Genomic DNA, 24,741 nt, shown 5'->3' on the forward strand with positions numbered 1-24,741 from the left:
GGGGCTTCACACCCCGCCCCCCAATTACATATACTAACACCAGGATCACACTACAGTGGGGAAAAGGACATATACCTTTGACTTGCCTTATTGTACTACTTGTCAGTGAAATGAGTTTTAGGTGAAATGAACTTTAGGTGATTTGGTCTTGGTGAAATAAGTTTTAGGTGAACGGATACATACCCATACACACACACACACACACACATATATATATATATAGATATAGATATAGATATATATATATATATATATATATATATATACATATACACACACACACATACATGCATATACTAAACACATTGAAAAATAAATGTTTTCTGTATGGATGTATGGAACCAAAGGGTTTCAGCAAATGGGACTTATTTGCCAGAAAGGAGCTGAAAGACCGGCTGGTGAGCTTGTAAAGCCAGTGATCTGATTTTTCATAAGGCAGCAAGAAAGCACTGAAGATTTTCCACTCTGACAGCTGATTTTCCCTCCACAGGGCTGATTGATGAGAAGTTAGAATGGAAGTGTGAGAGGTAATCAGAGCTTTGGCAAGCTGTTCAGTTGCTGTATCTTAGGCAAGTTGCAGCCCATATAACCTGAAGGCTATTACAGCAGTGTAAATGAAGAACACAGGCAAACAGCACATAATGGGTGTCTATCTTGTCCACCACCATTAAATTAATACTTAACATGACAAAAGGAGAGAGTCATCTAAGGAATAACATCTTCCATATGGGCAAACAACATTGCTATGATGGATCCACTGCATGCTTACCCCTTGTTCACTAGTTATGGTGTAACTGCAGAATGGTAAGTGCATGTAAGAAAATCAGACTGCCAGTCTAGATATATGACAACAGCAATGACTCTCAAAAGAAAGAGTAGGTGGATGCATAGCACAAGAAAAAAAAAACTCCCAAGTTCTTCCTACACAGCCCATTCTCTATTTTGTTATGCTGGGACCCACACTATCTTTCCAATTTTGGATATCAACCTCAAGTGGGGGACAAATGTTGAAGGACTGAATGAATTCTAGGCAGAAAATGTCCACAGGGTCTTGATCTTAAACACCATCATAACTTCATTATTAAAGCTGCAACAAATTAATTTTTCTTAAATGTAAATTGTATTTTTGAAGTAAAGTTTTTTCTCCCTAGGCCTCCCCTGAAAAGAAGTCTTTTTTATGCACAGTCAGACTAACCAGGTAAGCAAATGCCAATAAATAAGCAAATAAACAAACAAATAAATAAATAAATAAATAAAACAACATGACAGGCTCTTCTAGCCATAAACTCAAGATTATCATTGCGTGTGTGCCTCTTTTATCGTGCTCAGTTTTCTATTCAGTTCGTTTGTTTTCGTTTCTTAGTTTGTGAGTTTCAAGATGATCATTGTCCTCTTACCTTTTCCTGTCACAAAATCAATCAACTTCCATTTCTGTGACCTTGACCATGACTGAAATGAAATCAGATCCTTGGCTATCTTACCTCAGCCCCTTCTAAGAGGAGAACAGTCACTATAACCCTTTCTGAACCTTCCAGATACTACCTAGGCTCTAGTTAGAGATCACAGTAGAACCAAATATCAGATCCAGCAACAACAGATCACACACAACCAAGAATCCACCAAGCAGTTTTCTAAACAGTAATATTTTATACAGATAAAATCTCTTGGTGCTTCGGCTAAAAAGCCTTTTCAGAGTATAACAAACACAAATAACACACATCCTTTATATACAAAACAATTTCCCCTAATTATTCAATAAATTAACTAAAGCAATTGTATCATTACAAAACATTTACCCAATTAAAACCCTCCAATTAAATTCTGTATTAAGTCCCTTAGTGATTAAAGTTTCATACTTTAATATAAAATAGATTATTTTTGAAACAATGTAAGCTTCAAAAGAGAAGTACGGAACCTATCCACCTTATCCTGTTCTAATACACTTACCTGAAGTCCTTCCACATTACTAACATGATGTTCTTTAAAATTCTTTAAAATTTGCAGCTACTAGGCTTGCCATCTTTCATTTCTTTATGTCCCTAATATGTTCTAAAATTCTAACTTTGAATGCCCCTCAGTGTCACATCTAAAAATATTTTGTGTCTTATATTTTTTTTCATTAATATTTAGGAACAGCCTAACCACAAAATTACAACAGGAACACCTTCCACAAGGGAAGGTACCTTTAAGGCCACCCCCTTCCAATGTTAACCTACAAATCTACCACTATCATATCTCCTATGCATGTCCTAAGAAAGGGAGCACTAAACCAGATGCTGGCTATTTCAGTCTTAAGGACCCCTGCTGCTGAGATGTAACAGCATAATGTTGTCTTCAGTTTCCATAAGCTATAGTAGTGGAGAACGGTATTCTAGATGAAGTTTGAATGCTTCTGAAACAAGCATCATTGTGGCTCAGGCAATAATGAGACTCGAGTCTTGCTTTTTTCAGGGAAAGACAATAATGCTCTCTAACTTTTGAAATGGATATAAATATTCACCACAATTTGGAGTATTCCCAGTATACTGCACACAAGTGACACAACTGAGTTGTTGTGCACACACCAACTTTGGCATGAAAATTCTAATGGCTATGAACCTTCTAGACACATAAATAAGAAAACTGGTGCATGTGTAACTTGGCTTAAGCTGACTCAAAAACCTTACTAACAGTCAAGATGATGGATCAATCCATACTCCAAAGTACTTGTGCTGTTTAAATGGTCGTCATTATCTAATATTCTACCAACTGGTGACCTACAGCTTGTGCCAATTCACAATACTTGATGTACATTTTGGCCACTGTACCCTCAGACTCATTTGTCCTCCTTATCCTTACTCCTCACTATCATCATTAAAGCATGCTGCTTCATTTAACGTATAACAAACATACGCAAAAATACAAATACATATGTGTATTTCATACAGATATATATATATATATATATATATATACACACATATACATAGACACACACACACACATACATACATACATACACAGTGTGTGTGTGTATAAATGCAAATATCCGAGTTTACCAAATGTGTAAAAAAACACAAAACTAAGGAAAGTACTCAAACAAGTGTGTCTAAAACGGAAGTACTTGCGCGCATGTAAAAAGAAACATATTGAAAAGCAAATTGTTAAACTTCGCTCTTTGCAGGGGGGGATCCCAATGCTACTAATAAGCACCATCTCCAAGATCATACTACAGTGGGGATGGGAAAATAACTAATCCCCACTATTCTGTGATCTCATACATGTTAACACCAGCAATTTCAGACTTTTTTCATATTCGATCACTTTTGCCCATCTAATCACCATATAAATGCAAGAATTACACCTACAATATATACACATACATGTATGTAAAATGAAAGGTTGAATACACAAAAGAGAGAACCTCAAATAGTTAAACACAAAAGAGAGGATGCACAAAACAAAGAATAGCATTAACAGTGAGTCACAAAACACTGAATATTTCTCTGCAACTAAAAAAAAAAGCCTTACATCAGTAAACCCTAGCTACAAAGCACAAATCATGTATCATCTGAATAGTAGTGCTGCTAGGGAAAGTGTTTTAGTAAGGTAACGAGTACAAGTGGTTAGGGGCAGGGGTAGGGTTGTTGTTAGGGTAAGCACACATGAGTAAGAAAAGAGAGTTGGAAGAATTCTTTGCTCTCATTTGACAGCATGCACCCTAGATATACCTTTTCCAACATAGTGGAGGGGCAGGTTGGCAGGATCTCTAGGATCAGTCGACAGGATGAACATTTTGAGAGAGAGATAGATGACTCGAAAGAATGTTTCCAAGAAAGAGGGTATAGATGTGAGCTACTGGAAACAGCAGTAGCAAGAGGTACTGCGAACAGGCAAGGTAAATATAGACCATGGCTTGATGTTACGACGAGCCTAGGAAGTAATTATAGTAATCATAATGGTCACCAGATTAAAGGTAGGAAGAAGGAAACTATACCTAGGATAACACTAACATATGGCAGTAATGTCAAAGGGGTGTGTGACATCATCAAGAGGAATTGGAACATTATCACTAGTGACAGAAACTTGAGTGATATAGTAGGGGACTTTCCACAATTTAGTTATAAGAGGAATAAGAACCTGAAGGATATACTCTGTCACGATAGGGAAACAATGAGGTCACATGCCTACCTAGGTCACTGGGTACTGTCCCATGTGGGGGCTGTAAGGCTTGTGAACATATTAATAGGGAGACAGTATTTGTACATCCTTCCACAGGGAAGAGTTTTCATTTTAAAGGGAGAGCTACCTGTAGGACCATTAATGTGGTGTATTTGGCTGATTGCACGTTATGCTCAGGATATTATGTTGGTAAAACCAACAACATGCTTAAGGTCAGGATACTACAGCACATTTCGTCAATTAGGAACTGTGATGAGCAAAATGCGCTATATAATCATGTAAAGGATAATCCCACACATAGATTTAAATTTAGGGTGATAGCCAATGTATTCATTAATAAGAGAGGGGTGACATTAGGTTAAAGACAGAAACCATAGAATCAAAGTGGATTTTAGATTTAACAGCCCATATTCTACCTGGGCTGAATGATATGGTGCCTCTGAAGCCAACACTTAAAAGTAGGCGTACTTTTTATTAAGTAAGAGTAGTGGCAATGTGTTTTTAATGATGACTTGTTAGTTTCAGCTAACAATCAAAACAGGGTGGGGTTTTTTACTGAAGAGTGATTGGTATATGTTCATTTTAAAATGTGATGTTTGTGAGAAGCACTATGTCTGAAGAAGGGCCTAGCCCGAAAGCGCTCACTTTGATACTTTTTGGTTTGTTTTGTGTTTTAATAAACGTTTTACAGCATTTGTACAGCAGCAGTTCCCAGTGACGTTTTTGGTTTGCTGATTTATTTCTTTGCTGAACTGGGATTTGGCTAAGCACTAGCTTTATTCTTTTTTGATTTGATCACATTTGGCTTATTGTGCTATGCATGCTGCTGAAGGAGATATAACAGCAAATGGCTCAAGAACTACTATGGAAACAGGCAGCGGTGAGCCTTTATCTGGAACTTGGTGTACTGATAAACTGACAACGCAGAAGAACCCCCTTTTGAATTTGGGTTTTTCTGTTTTGAGGAACAGGATGGAGGAGGTCTCAAAACCATTAGCGATGGACAGAACTTTTGAGGACCTAGTTCGAGATCTGAACTTTAAGGCCATGAGACTGCAACGACTACAATGGCAAGCCTACCATTTGGAGGCTTGCCTGGATTATGGTATTGTTCCGAGAGGTATGCGCATATTGTGCATGCCTACTCAAGGGGACAGGTACCCAGAGCTATTAGCAAAATGGCAGGCTATTAATTTAAACACAAGTTTTCAATACATAGAATTACTTTTGACTTTTTTCCTACCAGAGACTGAGGAACTGAAACGGGAGGTGTTTAACATAAGGCAGAAATTGTCCAAAGAGTTCCGTGAGCCGTATCATGAATCTCGGCTGGAACAGCTACATCGAGGGCTCATGGACAATGATGAGAAACTAAAAACTACGAAGATGGGAAAGCTGAAAAGGGATTATGAAGATTTCTCGAGGGGCAATATCTTCGTGTGGCCGAAGAATACCCCTCGGGCTTCGAACGCTACTTGGAGGGCACAGAGACCCAGTGGAGTATCTACAACAACAACAGGAGAACGATGCAGACGGTTGACGTTGAACAGGAAGATACGTCCAATAACAACAGTCCCAGTTGACATTGCATCAGATGAGCGGCCTGTGGCTAGAGAAGACACCACAGTTGTTGATGGCGTTGCAGGGATCCTGAGCTCAGCACAACAATCGACGCTGGTTAGTGCCAGTGTTTTAGGAAATAAGAGCACAGAACCATCTAGGCTTGAGGAGACAGCAGACGTTGGGTGTGATAAGGGAAGCCCTATTGAGGAAGGGATAACAACAAGAACAGGGGCAGGAGTCCCTTTGGTAAACCTACAGAATGCCACAGATGAAGCCATTGGCTCCTTGGACTTACCATCCAGTTCAGGAGGTTTGGGAGCGCGTCCGAAAATGGCTCCAAGACAGAATTATTTTTTGGGCATGCTGCCTACGAATGTGAGGAAGAAGGGTCCATGGAAGCGGTCGCGGAGCGACGACAGGGACTCAGTGAACAAGAGGAGAACTTTGAATTGACTGCAAGTAATTCTGTTTATGATATTGTATTTAATTTATCTAAATATGTACTGAGTGAAGCTGAAATTTATGTTTTAAACAAAGGGATGACGTTTGTACCAAGCAAAGCTTGTATATATAGCAATGTAGTATTGGATTTGATGTTGTATTGTCGGAGGGTTATGCTGAACAAAATCTATGGAGGGACACAGGGTCCTAGTGTGGGCTTACGTCAGCCTAGTAGTTATGTTCCACCTTTTTCACCCGCACTTAGTTTATTCATTAATAAATGTGAAAATGATTTGTTTTTGTTTATGCAAGAAAAAGGAAAAGATCGTTTTTACAATCTGAACCCTGAGCAAAGACGGGCCCTAGAGAATCTTAGTAAGAACAAAGATTTAACAATAAAGATGGCAGATAAAGGAGGGGCTGTAGTGGTCCTTGACACTGACTGGTATAACATGAAATTATCTGGATTGTTGGCAGACAAAGATGTATATCATTTATTGAATCCAGTAGAGGTCAGGAACATTATTAGTAAGGTACATGGACGGATTAAATGGTTGTATACTAACATGTATATCACTCAAGACCTCATGGAATTCTTTCATGTGGATAAACCAGTCATTCATGTGTTCAAGGCCCTACCCAAGGTGCACAAATCATTGACAAACCCACCCCTTAGACCCATAGTTTCGGGAAGGGGGTGGGTCACGGAGCATTTGTCAATATGGTTGGAGTGCACACTTAGACCTTACGTAGATCGTATGAACAATGTTCTGAAGGACACTGCACATTTCCTTAGAGTTTTGGGTGAAATGAACAGGGAAGGTAGCCAGGAGGGCACTATGTTGGTAAGCCTAGATGTAAATAGTTTGTTCACAGTAATAGGCAATGAGTATGGCATAGCAGCCTGTGTAGGGATTCTGAAGGATGTGGGTGTTGTAGAGAAAGAACTTTTTCTCATAGAAGAGTCACTGAAACTGGTCTTGGAGAATAACATCTTCTTGAGCAATGGATCAGTGTTTAGGCAAGTACAGGGGGTAGCCATGGGTACCCCCTGTGCAAATTCCTACGCCAACCTAGTTCTCTCCTTCTGGGAAAAGAAACATGTTTTAAACCACAGAGATTGGAGTCCACATATAGGGGTTTATCTACGTTTTGTAGACAATATCTTTATTGCCTGGAAGGGGGGTGAACAAAGGCTAAATACTTTTATGGAATATTTACACTCTACCACATCCTTCTTGAAGTTTGATATCAAGAGCTCATGTGAAGCTCTGGACTTCTTGGATGTCACAGTAGAACTTACACCCGTAGGCTTTAGTTCTAGATTATATCGAAAAGAGAGTTGGAAGAATTCTTTGCTCTCATTTGACAGCATGCACCCTAGATATACCTTTTCCAACATAGTGGAGGGGCAGGTTGGCAGGATCTCTAGGATCAGTCGACAGGATGAACATTTTGAGAGAGAGATAGATGACTTGAAAGAATGTTTCCAAGAAAGAGGGTATAGATGTGAGCTAGTGGAAACATCAGTAGCAAGAGGTACTGCGAACAGGCAAGGTAAATATAGACCATGGCTTGATGTTACGACGAGCCTAGGAAGTAATTATAGTAATCATAATGGTCACCGGATTAAAGGTAGGAAGAAGGAAACTATACCTAGGATAACACTAACATATGGCAGTAATGTCAAAGGGGTGTGTGACATCATCAAGAGGAATTGGAACATTATCACTAGTGACAGAAACTTGAGTGATATAGTAGGGGACTTTCCACAATTTAGTTATAAGAGGAATAAGAACCTGAAGGATATACTCTGTCACGATAGGGGAAACAATGAGGTCACATGCCTACCTAGGTCACTGGGTACTGTCCCATGTGGGGGCTGTAAGGCTTGTGAACATATTAATAGGGAGACAGTATTTGTACATCCTTCCACAGGGAAGAGTTTTCATTTTAAAGGAGAGCTACCTGTAGGACCATTAATGTGGTGTATTTGGCTGATTGCACGTTATGCTCAGGATATTATGTTGGTAAAACCAACAACATGCTTAAGGTCAGGATACTACAGCACATTTCGTCAATTAGGAACTGTGATGAGCACAATGCGCTATATAATCATGTAAAGGATAATCCCACACATAGATTTAAATTTAGGGTGATAGCCAATGTATTCATTAATAAGAGAGGGGGTGACATTAGGTTAAAGACAGAAACCATAGAATCAAAGTGGATTTTAGATTTAACAGCCCATATTCTACCTGGGCTGAATGATATGGTGCCTCTGAAGCCAACACTTAAAAGTAGGCATACTTTTTATTAAGTAAGAGTAGTGGCAATGTGTTTTTAATGATGACTTGTTAGTTTCAGCTAACAATCAAAACAGGGTGGGGTTTTTTACTGAAGAGTGATTGGTGTATGTTCATTTTAAAATGTGATGTTTGTGAGAAGCACTTTGTCTGAAGAAGGGCCTAGCCCGAAAGCGCTCACTTTGATACTTTTTGGTTTGTTTTGTGTTTTAATAAACGTTTTACAGCATTTGTACAGCAGCAGTTCCCAGTGACGTTTTTGGTTTGCTGATTTATTTATTTGCTGAACTGGGATTTGGCTAAGCACTAGCTTTATTCTTTTTGGATGTATGTAAAATGAAAGGTTGAATACACAAAAGAGAGAACCTCAAATAGTTAAACACAAAAGAGAGGATGCACAAAACAAAGAATAGCATTAACAGTGAGTCACAAAACACTGAATATTTCTCTGCAACTAAAAAAAAAAGCCTTACATCAGTAAACCCTAGCTACAAAGCACAAATCATGTATCATCTGAATAGTAGTGCTGCTAGGGAAAGTGTTTTAGTAAGGTAACGAGTACAAGTGGTTAGGGGCAGGGGTAGGGTTGTTGTTAGGGTAAGCACACATGAGTAAGGGTGAGAAGGTTACAATTTTATATTCAGAGAGGGTAACACCAGACAGTGTAGGTGTTTACATTAAGTTTGTCTATCTTTTCAATAATACCAGTATGGGGAGTAGTATCAAAAGCCTTATATGACTTTTGCACACATAGCTGGTGAGGCTGATGAGCCTATAATTACTTGGGTCTGTAGAGTGGTCACTTTTGTGTAGAGGAGTCACACTGGCTGTTTTCCAAGCATCTGAAACAAACCCTTTGGCAGGCTGAGGTTGACCAGTTTTAATAGCACCTCTTACAATGTATAGTTGGCAATGATAAGAATGCGGCCTGGTATGATATCTCTTCCCACTGAAACATTATGGATTCTAAGATTTGTTCCAAGATGATTATATGGGAAACTAAATTTTTAGGGATAATGGGTACAACAATGTGGGTAGCTGGGTTAACGTCAGCAGTAAATTTGTCTGTTAATGTATCAGCTATACCATTGGGATTGGAATTTGTGATGTTGCACATGAGCTGAGTGCAATGTTGAACATTATTCCTTAAGTTCCTGATATAACTGAAGAAAGATTTGTGCTTTCGTTTGTTATATGTGGCATCCTTACGACTGAACTGTGCTTTACGTTTTTTAATAGTGCTCTTAAGTTATCTTGCTGGTATGTTTCAGTGAGATCTAGAGGTAGGGGATTTCTTACTTTTTATTTTCCTTCTGTTGTTCTACAGTTCATTAATATATGGACAGGTACAGACTTCACTAAACAGCTGACCAGATGATAAGAAAACCTGGAGGTGAATGTGGCAGCCCTTTTAGTTGGGTCCATTTTCCTGGGATCATTGGGAATTCTGCATAGGTCATCTATAGACTGAAGTGGAGAATGATTTCATTTGGTAGTGGGGGTAGTATCATTAAACCTGACAGAGAAAAGTAACTGATTTGTGGTCAGACTTAATCAGGAATGTGGAGATGCATGTTGCGGTACAGGCAGGGGTCAGGCTGGTAAGGATCAGGTGAAGGACAACAGTGCCTCTAGTAGGTAGTTGTACAATTTTCTCCAGTGCACTGGTATTTAAAAGGTCTACAAAATGCAGAGCATATCCATTTTTAGAAATGTAAGTGTGTCAGTCAGTGCTTGAGTAATTGGTATCTTCTATCAGGACAACAATTTGGTTGTTACCTAACCCCTCAATGGTATTAATTTCCATTATGTTAGGGAGATACCAATGGAGATCAGTAGAAAACGATTCAGTAGTAGTTGTATTTGTTAAGTATGACTTTGATCTCCAAGTTAGTCCAGTGGGGGTGTGTTTATATGTATGTATGTATGTATGTATGTATAGCTATAAAAATTAAGTCACAGAGAAAAGTGGTACTACATTTATATATATATATATGTATGTATATATATATATATATATATATATATATATATATATATATATATATAGGGGCTTACTATCATATGTTGGAAGCAAACTCCGTTGACTGCACTTTTGTCGAACATGGAAATTGGTTTTAACATGGGAGGGTGTCTCTTAAGAGAGGAAAGGATAACAAATACAAACAGTAAAGTACAACTTCCCTTAAGTGCACACAGAGATCACAGTCAGTCTGGGGCTGGTTGCTCCCTTGCTCCCCAGGTCCCCAATAAGATTCCACACTGGCACAGTTATAGGGTCCAGATCTCAGCCTAGCTGTCAAGCTAACCTCCAGTACCCTCTCTGTCCAACCAGTGCTTCGTGTCCCTGCCCAAGTAGCTGACACAAACACACACACTTTGAGATAAGTATTTATACAACTTCACAGACAATCCTGGGAAAGGCTGACAGAGATTCTCCAGCTGTGCCCCTTTTACCCAGACTATACGGTAGTAATTACTGCCACCACCAGCTAATACTTATCAGCTACCCAAATGTCCTTAAAAGGGTGTCCAATTATTACTGTGCAATATTATTATCCAATTGGTAAGTGTGACTAAGTAATCAAGGCTTATTGGAAGGGCTTATTACAGGATCACTTATAAGCATGCAATGTAATCTACAGCTTACTTATCTCTACACAAACCAGCCACAGGTAAAGGGTTTTAAAATATTTAATAATAAATAATTAAAAACACAAGACAATACTACTACACCACAGCACCATTCACGAGTTCAGAGATCACACAGAAACTTAAAACAATACAGTAGGAAAGTTCTGATATAACAGAAAAACACTTAGTCTAACTTCCTTCTAATTTCCTAGTTATTACTACAAGAAAACATACTTCTAAGATACTACTTACATAAAGAGAGCATAAGGCAGTGATGAGAGTGTGATATCAAGATCAAAATGCTTGCAGTCTCTCTCTGAACAAGAGTTTTTAAACTGACTAACAAACATCTCTACTGGGCCCTCCCAGACTACATCATTTTGACACTTAGGTTTTCCCAGTATACACATACACTTAGTCTGGAGTTTCCAGGCCAACAGGCTACATTATTTAACAATCTAACACCTGCTCAGGAAACTCCAACAATAAAAGACATTTCACATGTACACTCTAGTAATTATTCCTGAAGTTAAAACAATAGAAAGAATGTGTTCAGCTAGCCTCTTTGGCACCACTATCTAGATCAAAAGGGTATACAAGACATAATTTTAACTTCAAAAGAACAGATGTGAAATACTTGGCTTAGTTTTCCTTACAGCAGATGGCAATGTTGCTAGAATCTTGAAGTACAACATTTTATAGTGTTTTCTTTTATTTAAGAAACAAGCCTGTATTTTACATTTACATTTACAAATGATAGAATTATGTATCAAATTCTATTTGTCTAGGCTGGCAGCCTTCGCCCATCTTCCCCCAATCTTCACATAGGGAATCTTCAAACACATGACCCTACTCACTCTGGATTTGTCAAAGGGGAGATCATGCCTGTTAAACTCAGTGGACATCTTCGAGACACTCACAAAGGCCCTGGAGGAGGGGAAATCTGTGCATACATCCTATCTAGACTTAGCCTAGGCTTTTGAAACTATTCCCCACTTAGGCATCATTGACAAACTTACCCAGCTAGGTATAAGCCCTTATATCATTAGAAGGGTCACTAAATGGCTCTCTGATGGAAAACATATACTCTAAATAGGGGAATCCACCTCCAACAGCAGACCTTTAACCAGTGGTGCTCCACAGGGATCAGTCCAGGGACACCTACTGTTTGTAATCTATTACACCGAAATACAAGCAAAAATGAAGGTCTGTGGCTGACAAAGTTTACTGATGACTGCAAACTGGGAGTGGTCATAGACTCTCCAAATGATGTCAACATCCTACAAGAGGGTGTTACATAAATAAATGATTGGTGCCAAAGTCATAGCCTTAAACCCAATGCAAAATTGTATTATCATCCCTATTGGTAAGAGTGATGCTTCTGCTAACTACCACATCAAAGCAATACCCCAACTATGCACTCAGTGGTGAGAGGCCCAGGCACACAGGTTGACAGAAACCTTACTTTGATCACCATGTTTCCACAGTGGTAAGAAGGGCATTCTATACTGCTCATCTCAAAAGTAAGGGCTTGCCTCCAGAAAAAAATAAATTATAATCTCCCTGTACTCATCCCGCATCAGACCAATAATTGAGTACAACTCCCTTTTTGGTATGTACCTTTCCAAGCACCTGCACAAACTGGAGAGAACTCGAGGCTTCCTTACAAGGAGAATTCAATGTCTTCAGCATCTGTCCTACGTGGATCATCTTAAATCACTGTCGCTTTATTCTGTTTCATACAGACTACTCAGAGGCAATCTTTGACCCTTCTTTACTGGAAATGCTACATATCCGCAAGTCAAATGGTACACGGGTTACTCACTCTAAAGACCTTAACCTGGTATGTAACATTAAAAGAACCTGCTGGAGGGGCAGATTTGTCTCCCAGAGGTTACCACACCTTTGGAACAGACTCCCACTTCATGTCAAACAGAGTACCTAATTGGAAACGCAATCTGGATGACTGGATGGGTAACCATAAATTCAACCCAGGGGTTCCACCTGTGTCCCTCTTGGACAGGGACAATAGGCGTTGATTGTGGAACTAAGGATTGGTTAGGCCTGTAAGGGCCCTAGGGTCATTAGTCTGGTAACTTCCTATGATCCTAAAAAGTACAACTGTGTAAGTAAACTTACCATAACATTAGATATTCAAATAAGCACTGCTGCTGTAGCTTACACTATATGGGTTACATCCTGCCTGCAATATAACAACAGACCAGCTTGCAAAGCTTCAGGCCATCTTCCACACATCCAAACCTGGCATAGAAGGTAACTGATTTGCAGTCAGACTTAATCAGGGATGTGGAGATGCATGATGGGGTACAGTCAGGGGCTGAGCTAACTAAAAGATTTAGGCACCAAGTTCTTTAGAGCTTTTATGACAACTGAGACAGGGATGCAGATTCCTGAAAGGGCACTGCTAGGAATAAAAAAGTCCATACCCTGGCATAAAAAACAAACAAAAAAAAAACAAGGGGGATGGAGAGAGCGTGAGTGGTTACTGCAGCAATGATCTTTCAAACATCTACTGCTACGGTAAGTTTACTTAACAACCTACTATGTTCATTATACTGATCACTGCTGCAGCAGTCTAAGCTGCATGGGTACAGTACCATAGCTTAGAACAACTAGGAAGTGAAAAGGGAAGGGTCCAGGAGCCTCTGGAGAATGCTCCTAGTAATACCTGATCTAGACTTGGACAAGGACCGTAACTTATCAGAAGTGTCAAAAGATTTTGTTCTGTTGAGATAGTGCCTGAGCTTTCTGTGGACATCCAAGGTATGAATTATCTATTTCTCCCTCATTTTTATAAAGAGCAAAGGATGGTGGATAGTTTGTCTTACAAGTATATATGGACGCCACTTCAGGCATAAAAGAAGTATTAATTCTCAAAGAAACCCTTTCTCTATGGAAAATGAGATAACACTGACCCATCATAAGAGCTTACAACTCAGATACTCTTTTTTACAGAGATCAGAGTAATCATTAAAACCATCTTCCATGTTAAAAACATCATGCGAGCCAGATGAGCTGGTTCAAACACAGTTTTTATGTTAGCCTCTCTGAACCAAAATTAAGATCACAAGGAGGAGCCACTGATTTTCTTGCAGGTCTCAAACAATACCCCTTCCAACTCATATTGACATGAGGATGCCTTGATCCACGGGCAGGCATACTGAAATGGCTGACAAATTAACCTTGATAAAAGAGTAAGAAAGGCTACTAGAAAGTAACTCACATAAATATTAAAAAAACAGAGAAAAACTAGCCTTGACTGGATGGTTATGTTGCTGTCACCAGCTAGAAAACTTTTCCCATTTTTTATATACATTTTCCATGTATTTGCTGCATATCCTCAGTAAATAGGTGCCTAAAACGTATTAAGACTCTATCATCCAGGCAGCCAGTGGAAGTTGCTTGGGTTGGGATGTATCTAACACCCTTGCTCTTGTGTGAGTAGATCCAGTCTGTGAGGCCCTAGCAATGTACAGGTTTTCTGTGGTACTTTACTATGTAATAGATTATATTTTGTTTATTTTTCCTCTGAATGTTTAACCTTGTAATAATGCTTATTTTTTATGCTTTGTATATGTTTTCTGTGGAGCTTTTCTACCTGGGCCCCCATTGAAAATGGGCTCTTCTTGACCCAGTGGGCTATCCTGGTAAACAAATATCAATCAATCAATAAATAAGGGATAACCACCGTGGCACGGGCCAGAAGGGGGTCACCACAATGATTATGGGAGTTTCCTTCTGAATCTTCAAAAGTACCCTGGATATCAGTGGGAAGCATGGAAAAACATATAGGAACATTCCTGTCCAAGTTAAAGAAAAGTTACCTGACTTCCAAGCCTTCATTCATGGAGTTCTGAAGAATAATTTTGCTAGCTTATCGTTTAGAGAGGAGGCAAAAAGGTCTACTTTTCTTTCTTTTTTTTTTATTTTACATTTGTTGACCGAGCTGGTCCAACTGGATATATGTCCATTTTCAGCAGAGGCCCGGGGAGAAGAGCTCCAAGTCAAAACATTAATACACATTAAAAAACAGAGATACAGATTTAGCTCAGAGAAAAATAATAATAGCATTAGCATATTTTTACAGTAACAACAATACGCAATTAATTACAAATAGAGGGTGTTCAAATTGAGGATGAATGCAGAAAAGTAAGTTTAAGAAAGATTTTATACAGGATAAATGAAAGTACTAGGAGCAAGTTGCAGCTATACTTGACAAACTCCTCACAGATGGGTCGAGTCTTGGAAGACCCCCCCTGATCTAGTCTCAATTCATGAGGGTCTGCCTTTGTCCTACTCATCTTATCTACCACACAATTTTGCTCTGATGGAAGGTAGGAAGCCTGCAGAGTGAGATTATACTGATAAGCTATATCCAACGCTAACATGGCTCCTCTGCATAGCCAGTAAGTTCTGGTTCCTCCTTGTCTGTTTATGTACCACATCATTGTGGTATTGTCTATAACAACTTGAAGTGGTCCTGGGGCTCAGAGGTTATTCAAAAAGTTGAGTGTTTTGATGAGAGCAAGCAACTCTTTTTATATTAATGTGCTTGCAGCTTTCATTACTGTCCAGATACCTTGCACCTTTATCCCCTTGAATCTGCTCCCTAAGTAAAGTTTGTAGTGACTCACTGCTTTGGAGCAGGAGCAGAGACCTGGATTCAGCGATATGTAATGGCTTCACTAAGTGATTTTTTTTGCTCACAAACCCCAGAAATGGAACCTTCTTTGCTGTCCAGATACCTTGCACCTTTATTCCCTTGAATCTGCTCCCTAAGCAAAGTCTGTAGCGTCTGTGGTGACTGACTGCTTTGGAGCAGGAGCAAAGACGTGGATTCAGCGATAGCTGATGTCTTCACTAAGTGATTTCCTCACTCTCACACCCCAGAAATGGAATATGAAAAGATAATGGGTGTTGGTGTTGGGATCAAAGAAACTTCAGATACCACTGTATCTTTCTCTTGTGGAGTCTTGCAAAATGTATCATGAGAATCACAGATGCCATAAGACATGGATTCCTGAGGTATTCCCTCACAGTGACTTGAGGTCTGAGTGGAAACACCTGAAATTGATCTAATTTTTCCAGTGGAAGAAAAGCTCTTTGTACTGAGGTGTCTAGCAGTCACCCCATGAATACAATCCAGTGTGATGTAGTCAACTTTGAATATTTTCTTGGAATTGGAGCTTGCATAGTAGATCTCACACCCAAGTGAGAGATTTTTGACACTGAAAAAGATGCTACAAAGACAAGTAAGTTGTCTTAATATGGAAAAATGTAGATACCATGTAGCCTGCAATTTACTGTAACAGGAGCTAGAAAGTTTGCAAACACTCAGAGCAGTGGGTAGCTCAAAAGGTAAGGCAGAAAACTGAAAATGTGATCCAGCCACATAAAATATTAAGAAACGTCTGACGTCTGTATGAACAGGAACATCAGGATAAGCATCTTTTAAATCTAAGGTTACCAAAAATATCAAATATGGAAGAAAGGGTAACAAGTTGTGAAGTGAAAGCATTTTGAACTTGGGCACCATCACATATTGGTTTAGGAAAGTAAGGTCCAGAATTGGTCTCTAGGTAATTCCTTTCTTTGCCATCAAAAACATTCCTGAATAAAAAAAGATTTTCCCAACTGGGAAGGAGGAACTGTTTCTACTACCCCCTGAGATAGCATGCGCTGTATGTAACCCTTTTGTCTGAAACAGTTTGTTGCGAAAGACAGAAATGAAGATTCAGACTTTCTGGAACAGATAAGAGACTGCCTGGGTGGGACAACATCCCTCATGTAGTTATTCTACCTTATTTAACTGTTCTTTATTCTGGGAGGGATCCTGCTTTCTTTTGGGAAATTCCTTGTCATTGTTTTTTTTTTTTTTTAAATGTCTGTTTACGAGCATTTTTCTGACACTGTTTAGCGTGTGTACTGCAAAAATGAATGAGGGAGCAGAAAAATCCCTTGGAAAATTTGGAAGAGGCGGGCTGAAAAATCTGAGGGATTCTTTGCACCAGCTTAGCTCTCTCATCACATTCTTGACAACCTCTGCAAAGGACTCAAACTAAATCTCGATCCAAAGGAGAATTTAACATCTCATTTTTACATCTTCTGGGAAATTCAGAGAATGCAAGCAGGCAAAACTCCTCAACACAGTACAAGTGACAACAGCAATGAATGTATTATCTACCGAGTCATAAACATACTTTAAATGAGTATTGACCTGATAAACTGAAGAAACTAAACTAGATAAAGCATATTTTTCCTCACAGTAGAGAAATACAGATAAAATGTCCTTCATACTTTCACAATTAATCAGAATAAACTTTAACATATGAGCCTAACCATTCAAATTTCTAAAAATTAAAGTTGCAGAAGCATACACATTTTACCCAAACTTATCAATTGTTTTACCATCCTTACCAGAAGGGGAAAAATTAGAATTAACAAATTTTTGGCAGCAGCTGGATTGACTAAAGCTATAGCTGCTGGGTCGGGTCTGGGATGACTATATTTTATCTGCTTTCTCAGGTACAACAGGCTGGCTACCAGGGAAACTACAGGCTGTGACAAATACATCTTGTAATCATGACAAAGCACTAGGGGGGGGGGGGCTCAGAGAATTCCACCTGCAACAGTTACAGTATTTTCTCCAATTGAAACACTGGCATATTCTGGAAACTGCCTCAGAGAAAAAAAAATCCTTAACAGGCAGATTCAGGCAACATGCTCTCCTCTGAGTCTGAATCAGATACCTGAGGAGAAAAACCTGTATCTATCACATTCTTTTCCAAATTCAGTTTCTTGAATCTCTTAAAAAAACAGGAATTCCTTTTTCTTTTACCGGAAACCACCAGATAAGAAGGGTCAACAGAATGTACAAGACATTTAGCCAAACTTAATAAACTACCCCATCTAGTGAAACTGGTGCAGGAGACGATTATGTTTCTTTCTGACAGGAAACTTGGGGCAAACAGGATTAATAATGTAAGCAACAGATTCCAGGGGGATGGGCACAACATTCTGACTAAACAGGTGCACCTTCACTGCGCCTTCTCCCAAAATCGACAACAGTGGCACTCCCTTGCCCAGGGAAGCCAACAGCTGCAGAGCACGTTAACCCACAGTCCCACAATCCATAGCTGGGATTCAGTGAAAAAGATGAATAGTCTGTGGAACCAACTTTGGCCACAGCAGAGTTACCCACCTGTGTTGAGACAAACTGATAGCCTGCTGTTGTGGATGTGACACCCCACCACTGGACCAGTAATTAAGGAGCCTCAATCCTCACCATTAGCAACAGTGGGGCAACATTCACTGGGAGGATGAGAAGTACACACACACACACACACACACACACACACACACACACACACACACACACACACACACACACACACACACACACACACACACACAGTATTTCCAGATTTAACTCTCTGCATCGAGTGCAATTTCCCTTAAGGGCACACAGAGACCACAATCAATCCGGGGCTGGTTTCTCATTCTTCCTCCAGATCCCCAACAAGACTCCCCACTGGCACAGCTATACAGTTGAGATCTCAGTTGAGTGACCAAGCCAAGACCCCCAGCATCCTCTCTGTCCAACCAGTGCTTCTTTGTGTAGGGTCTGATTTAAACACACACACACACACACACACACACACACACACACACACACACACACACACACACACACATGCACACACACCTGGGAAAGGCTGGCACAGGTTTACTAGCAATGTCCCCTTCTTCCCAGACAATAAGGCAGTTATTACTGCCACCAGTCACTTCTTATCAGCTACTTTAAGCCATTAACAAAGGGTGTCCAATCTTACTGTGTAATATTAATAATAACACAAATGGTAGTTTGACAAAGAGCAATGCTATTAGAGTGGCCCACACAGTGTCAACAAATAAATAAGCAGATACTCTCAAAACTTAAATACTTCTACACAGATCAGCCACAATGAAAGGTTGACATATATTTAATAATAAATAATAAAATGACAAGACAATATTAAATATGTATATTCACAGTGATATCAGAGTTCAAAACCATAGTAGATATTTAAAACGATATTCTAGGACAGTCTCAAATAAATAAAGGAAAATATCTAAACTGAGCTTCACTATATTCTTGACTAAATCTGAGGGAATTACTATAACCTAAGAACTTACTAATAGAGCAAGGCAAATGTGGTGAATGAATCTTCTGGTTGTGTCAGGTCCAAGACAGAATACAGAATGTTCTGTCTCACTAAGAGACTTCTCAAATTAATATCTAAAATATTACTACTGGGATAGCTTGCAGAATGATATAATTTCTTGTCATCTGACTCCTATTTCCCAGGCCAAACAACCACTGATAAAGCTGGCGGTATTTAGCATCTACCTATAAAAATATACAGACAAGAGCTTCTCCTCAGATCTCTGGCAGATGTGAGAAGTCATACAACAATTGCATTCCTTCATACTTTCAAGACTAGTAATAAGTTCATCCTAAAGACAATACAGAAAATTTCCTAGTACAGACATTTTGTCTCTTGCTGCACTAAAAACTGAAAGATACCATCTTTTATACCCTAGCCATAAAGTAATTTAATTTCAGTTATTTTTCTGAAGTCTGCTGGACTGACATTAACCTCCTGTATTCCAGTTTCCACTGTTAACATATATAAATGTAAATAGTTACAATAGCGCATATACAATTCTGTTCTCTTCCAGTAGGGCACACTGTGGTTATATTTCAAACAGCACTTTGCAAATACCTTTTTAACACACATCTGTCCAAGCAGGTTGACGTACACATGACATATAGTTCTAATACATTTATAACACAAGCATCTTCTATAAATCATTTTGATATTCACCAATGACATATAATTATTTACAACATTCCAGCTAGCTGTGCTAGTACTATCTCCTTTCATCACAGTGGCAAAGGCTGTTTAGTCAACTTTTTATGAGTGGAAGAGCGAGTAACCATGGGACTTGTTCCATGGTCAAGCCAAAAGTGGTACGACTTTTCTGGTAAAATTTAACAAGAAGTAAAAAGTACTCTTCCCAGTAAAAACACATACTAATGCATTTTACCAGCCCCCAAAATGATGTAAACACAATTTCTCCACACGCCACAGATCCGATCCTCAGATCCGACTCAGCCGCATATACTAAATTTTGGATCTAGCTCTTGAGATCCTCTCTCTATCCATAATGCTCTACTCCATCTCCATTGCCTCAGATCAAGTTTGCTGCCTCATCTCCCAGTTTTTTAACAGAAAAATAGGATTAACAGAAATAAAGACTGGGCTCAAACCTGGAATAGTAGGTTCCAAACACAGTCCAAAAGGTGTATCCAGAAGCAAAAAGGATGTAAGACAGATGGGAGGGAAGGTGAGGAAGAATGAAAATGGACAACACATATGCCTGGTTATGGTGAGTACATAACTTATAAATCTGATGGTGTCCTTTTCATTCTTCCTCATGAATGGGACAGTGTCCCCAACTATGTAAACCTTGGGTAGCCCTCATGGAATGATATTCCGGAGCATTGCTGAACCAAAAGAAGCTCTATTTCTGGATATGATGTCCAATCTGTAGTTTAAAATAAAAGTATGGGCTTTGGATCATGCCGCTGCTCCGCAAAAGTTGTTAACAGAGGTCCTTGACCAAAAGGCTAATGAAGTAGTCAAGGACTGAGATGAATGAGCATGGGGAGGTCTTGCTAATACTGAGTCTTTCTGAGAATAAATTAGTGAAATGCAGTATGTAATCCATTTGGCCAGGGTAGTCTTAGAAACCGCTTGACCCAGGCGATTTGATGAAAAAGTTATGAAAAGCTGATATGACTTTCTAAATTGCTTTGTCCTGTTAAGATAAAAACTTAGTTGTCTATGTACATCAAAGAGATGTAGCATATACTCTCCCTTATTGGAAAAATTCAGAAAAAAGAATGTTAAATTAATGGACCGGTTGATATTATTTTCAGAACCCCTTTAGGCACAAAAGAAAGATTAGTTTGTAGAGAGATCCTCTCTTTATGAAAAATAATGTAAGGGGGGTTTGCTGAAAGAGCCTGGAGTTCAGAAATTTTTTTGCTGAAGTTATTACTACCAGAAAGACTGTTTTCCATGACAAAAAATTTAGATCACATTTGTCTGATGGTTCAAAGTGTTTCTCAATTAAACCTTGAATAACTAAAGTAAGGTCCCAAGGTGGTGAGGGCTCTTTTATCGGAGGTCTGAGAAGAACAACGCCCTTCATAAAAGCTTTACATAATCTAGAGGAAGCCAGGGAGAAAGATTTATTTCCGGAATGGAAATTAGAGATCACTGCCAACTGAAGTATAATTGTAGAAAAACTGGCCCAATGATTAAAAAGGGTTGTGAGAAAAAGGAGAACTGCAGAAAATGGGGCCAAAAAGGGTAGATATTTTGGTTAGAAGCCCAAATAGAAAATATTTTCATTTGCTCCTATACCGTCTCTTGGTGGAAGTTTTTTGTGATGCAAAAATAATGTCACAAACTAGGGAAAAGAGCCTGGAGTGTCTAAGTATTACTGGAAACTGTGTGGTTAACCTAAGGGCTAGACATCTGGGATGTTTAATGCCCGATGGGTGAGACAGGAGATCCTGATGAGGCTCCAGTATCCATGTAGGATAACGAAGATAAGACTGTAAGAAGGGGAACTAAATTTGCCAGGGCCATAAAGGGGCAATGAGGATTACAGAGCTCTTCAACCTGCTTGCCTTCTGTAAGAATTTTGAAATTAGGGAAAGAGGAAGGTAAGCATAAAGACCAAGGGGGATCAGACAAAATACTTGCTGCACTTGTTGTTGAGGGGAGAGGCAAACAGGTTACAGCAAGGCCGGCCCCAATGCCTGAAGATCATGTTAACTACTGACTGATTGAGAGACCACTTGTGAGGTATAAGACTAGATCTGCTGGTTTTCCCTGGAATGTGAGTCGCAATTAGAAAAGTTGTCTGAAGAGATTGCCCATTCATGTACCAGACTACAGACATACTGTCTGTCTGAACTGCAATAATCCCCAGTGGGAGAGATTCTTGAAATGCCTGCAATGCCTAAAAGGATTGCTCTCATCTCTAGAATGTTGATAAGCAATTTGGTCTCTTGGGGGGGGGGGACCACATGCCTTAGACCATCCTTCCCAAGAAATGCCCCCACATACCAGTTGGGAGACATCTGTGGTCACTGTGGCAACTGGATTTGAAAGAACAAAGGGTCTGTCCAGAAAGAGATTGTCGGACTGACTCCATCAATGAATGTGGTGTATGCAAATCTGGGTGAGTTTTATCTGAAAAGACAGGGGCTGATGCAAAATGGACCACTGTACAGCTAAGGTCCATTGGAGAATTTACATAAAGAAATGAACTAGGGAAGCAGTAGTAGGACACCTGACATCGATTTCAGTGCTTGAAGCACTAATCTCGCTGGAGAAGAAAGATGAGAGTTAATATCCTGTAGTTGATGTCTTAAAGAAGCAATGTGCTGGAGAGGTAAAGATGCCATCTGAGTCGTAGTATTCACGAGCGTTCCGAAGAATTCTGGGCTCTGAGCTGGAGTAAGCTGTGATTTGGAAAGACTGTCTGAAACGCCCAAGGTGTTGCAAATTTGGAGCAAACAGTGCATGGCTTGTTGAAGTTAATGGCTGGAGGAGGCAGTGAGGAGCCAATCATCTAAATATGGAACACCTGGAATCCTTGGAGCCTCAAGTGAGCTGCTGCTACTGCCATGCATTTGTAAACACCATGGGGGGCTGTGGTGAGTCCAAAAGGCAGAGCTTTGAACTGGTAATGATTAGCTCCCAGCCAAAAGTGAAGATACTTCCTGGATCATTTGTCTATTTTTATATGACAGTACGCATCCTGAAGGTTTATGGAGCACACTCAATTGCCCTTGTGCAGAAGGGCAAGATGGACTGAACTGTGACCATTTGGAACTTTGCTTCTTCACAAACTGATTCAAACTACTTAGATCAAAAACTGGTCTGAGGTCCCCTGTTTTCTTTGGCACTACAAAGAAGCGTGAGTAAGTTCTAAATTCTGTCTGGTCAGGTGTGACCATCTTGACAACTCTTTTTTCTAGCAACATTTGTATTTCCTGTGCTTCTTCCTTCCTCTGACTGGGTGGAACACTGGGAAGTTTCTTCCTCAGACATAGAGGAAGAAGGGAAACAGGTTTGTAGTAACCTCTGGATATTACTCTTATCACCCACAAATCATTTGTGCTATATGTATAGGCATCTAGGTGCAAAGAGAAATGACCCCCAACTGCCTCCAGAGTTGAACAGTTGGGCAGCGCTTCAGGAGCACTGATACAGCCTGTCTGAAAAGGAATCCCTAAAGCCCTGAATCTGCGGGCCTCCTCTGCCTCTGTGGCAATGTCTGCCATTAAAATTTCCTCCTCTGCTTCTAGAGGAATTGTGCCCCCACAGATCCTGAAAAGGCCCCTGAGATTTACAGAACCACATCTTACCACCTCTCTGGTTGGTCCGTTGAGGGGTAGAAAATTTGATTCCTATGGCAGACAGGGTTTTTCCATCTTTTTCACTGCAGGTAAGCATTTCTTTAAATGACGGCCCAAACAAGGAAGTGCCATCAAAAGGAGCATTAATAAAAGACATTTATTAATTATTAATCTAGCGGAACAGCTAAACGCTATAGTTCTGATGAAGACCAGTTATCATGGTTGAAAGCGCTTAACTCTGTTTCGCTCATAATATTTTGTTTGTTTTTTCTGTCTGTCGTATCAGTCCGTGCTTTGTTATAATAAACTGTGGAATATCAGATTTTCTGGCAGTCGTCGGCACTTATTGGTGGTTTCCAAAGGTATTATCATACAGTATCCCATAGAAATGTCTCCCATTATATTATTCAGATTACCTTCTTCTCACTCAGTATTCCCTAAATATCCAACACTGTATACCCTTCCTCAAAGGTCATCCCTCCTCCCGCCCTTCCCTCTTCCTTTATGATCATCTTTTTGTCCTTTCTTCCTCTCACACAGCAAGACCGCAAATGTCAGAAAGGCAAAAGGCATTTACATCATGAACAGATAACAAATGATGTAACATCATACAAGTTACTTAATTTTTATAAATAATGCAAAACGGAATCAACCGTGATGCAAATGGTACTCTGTCACAAGCATAAAAACAGCTGAACTATCTGAACTGGTTGGCGCATGCTTCTTTTTCCTGGAAAGACATGGATGACAAAGTAAACAAGAAGAAACTGAACTCTTACAAGAGGAAAATCATACTATTCATCCACAAGCTCTGAGGCTCACCTGTTCAAGTCCATTGGGACGATTAATAATCACAAATTCTCATGTGAAGGAAAAATGCTGGTTTTCAAAACATGTTCTCTGAATATGATTTCAGTAGACATATAAACTGCTGGATCAAATTCTGGGAGTCTGATGTAGCTAACAGATTTGATTCATACCAACATCAAGTACCAAGAGTGTGCTAAGGATTTATTTCTACAAAAATATAGTACAGAGATCATAAAGGGCCCCAAACTGACTTCCGATGAGTACGTAGATGCTAATTCTTTTCTAGTGAGGAAATCTACAAATGGAAGATATAGTGCAAGG

The 24,741-nt window shown here is 39.5% G+C and overlaps 1 protein-coding gene across 1 annotated transcript in view; it reads right to left on the reverse strand.

Annotated features, from left to right (window-relative positions):
• The window catches only part of WDFY4 (WDFY family member 4), a 4,454,583-nt gene that overhangs the window by 3,268,807 nt on the left and 1,161,035 nt on the right, over positions 1-24,741 (reverse strand). The window lies entirely within an intron of this gene.

This window comes from Protopterus annectens, chromosome 14.part0, assembly GCF_019279795.1.
Source record: "Protopterus annectens isolate FY-2018-M chromosome 14.part0, PAN1.0, whole genome shotgun sequence".
In the NCBI taxonomy this organism is placed as follows: domain Eukaryota; kingdom Metazoa; phylum Chordata; order Ceratodontiformes; family Protopteridae; genus Protopterus; species Protopterus annectens.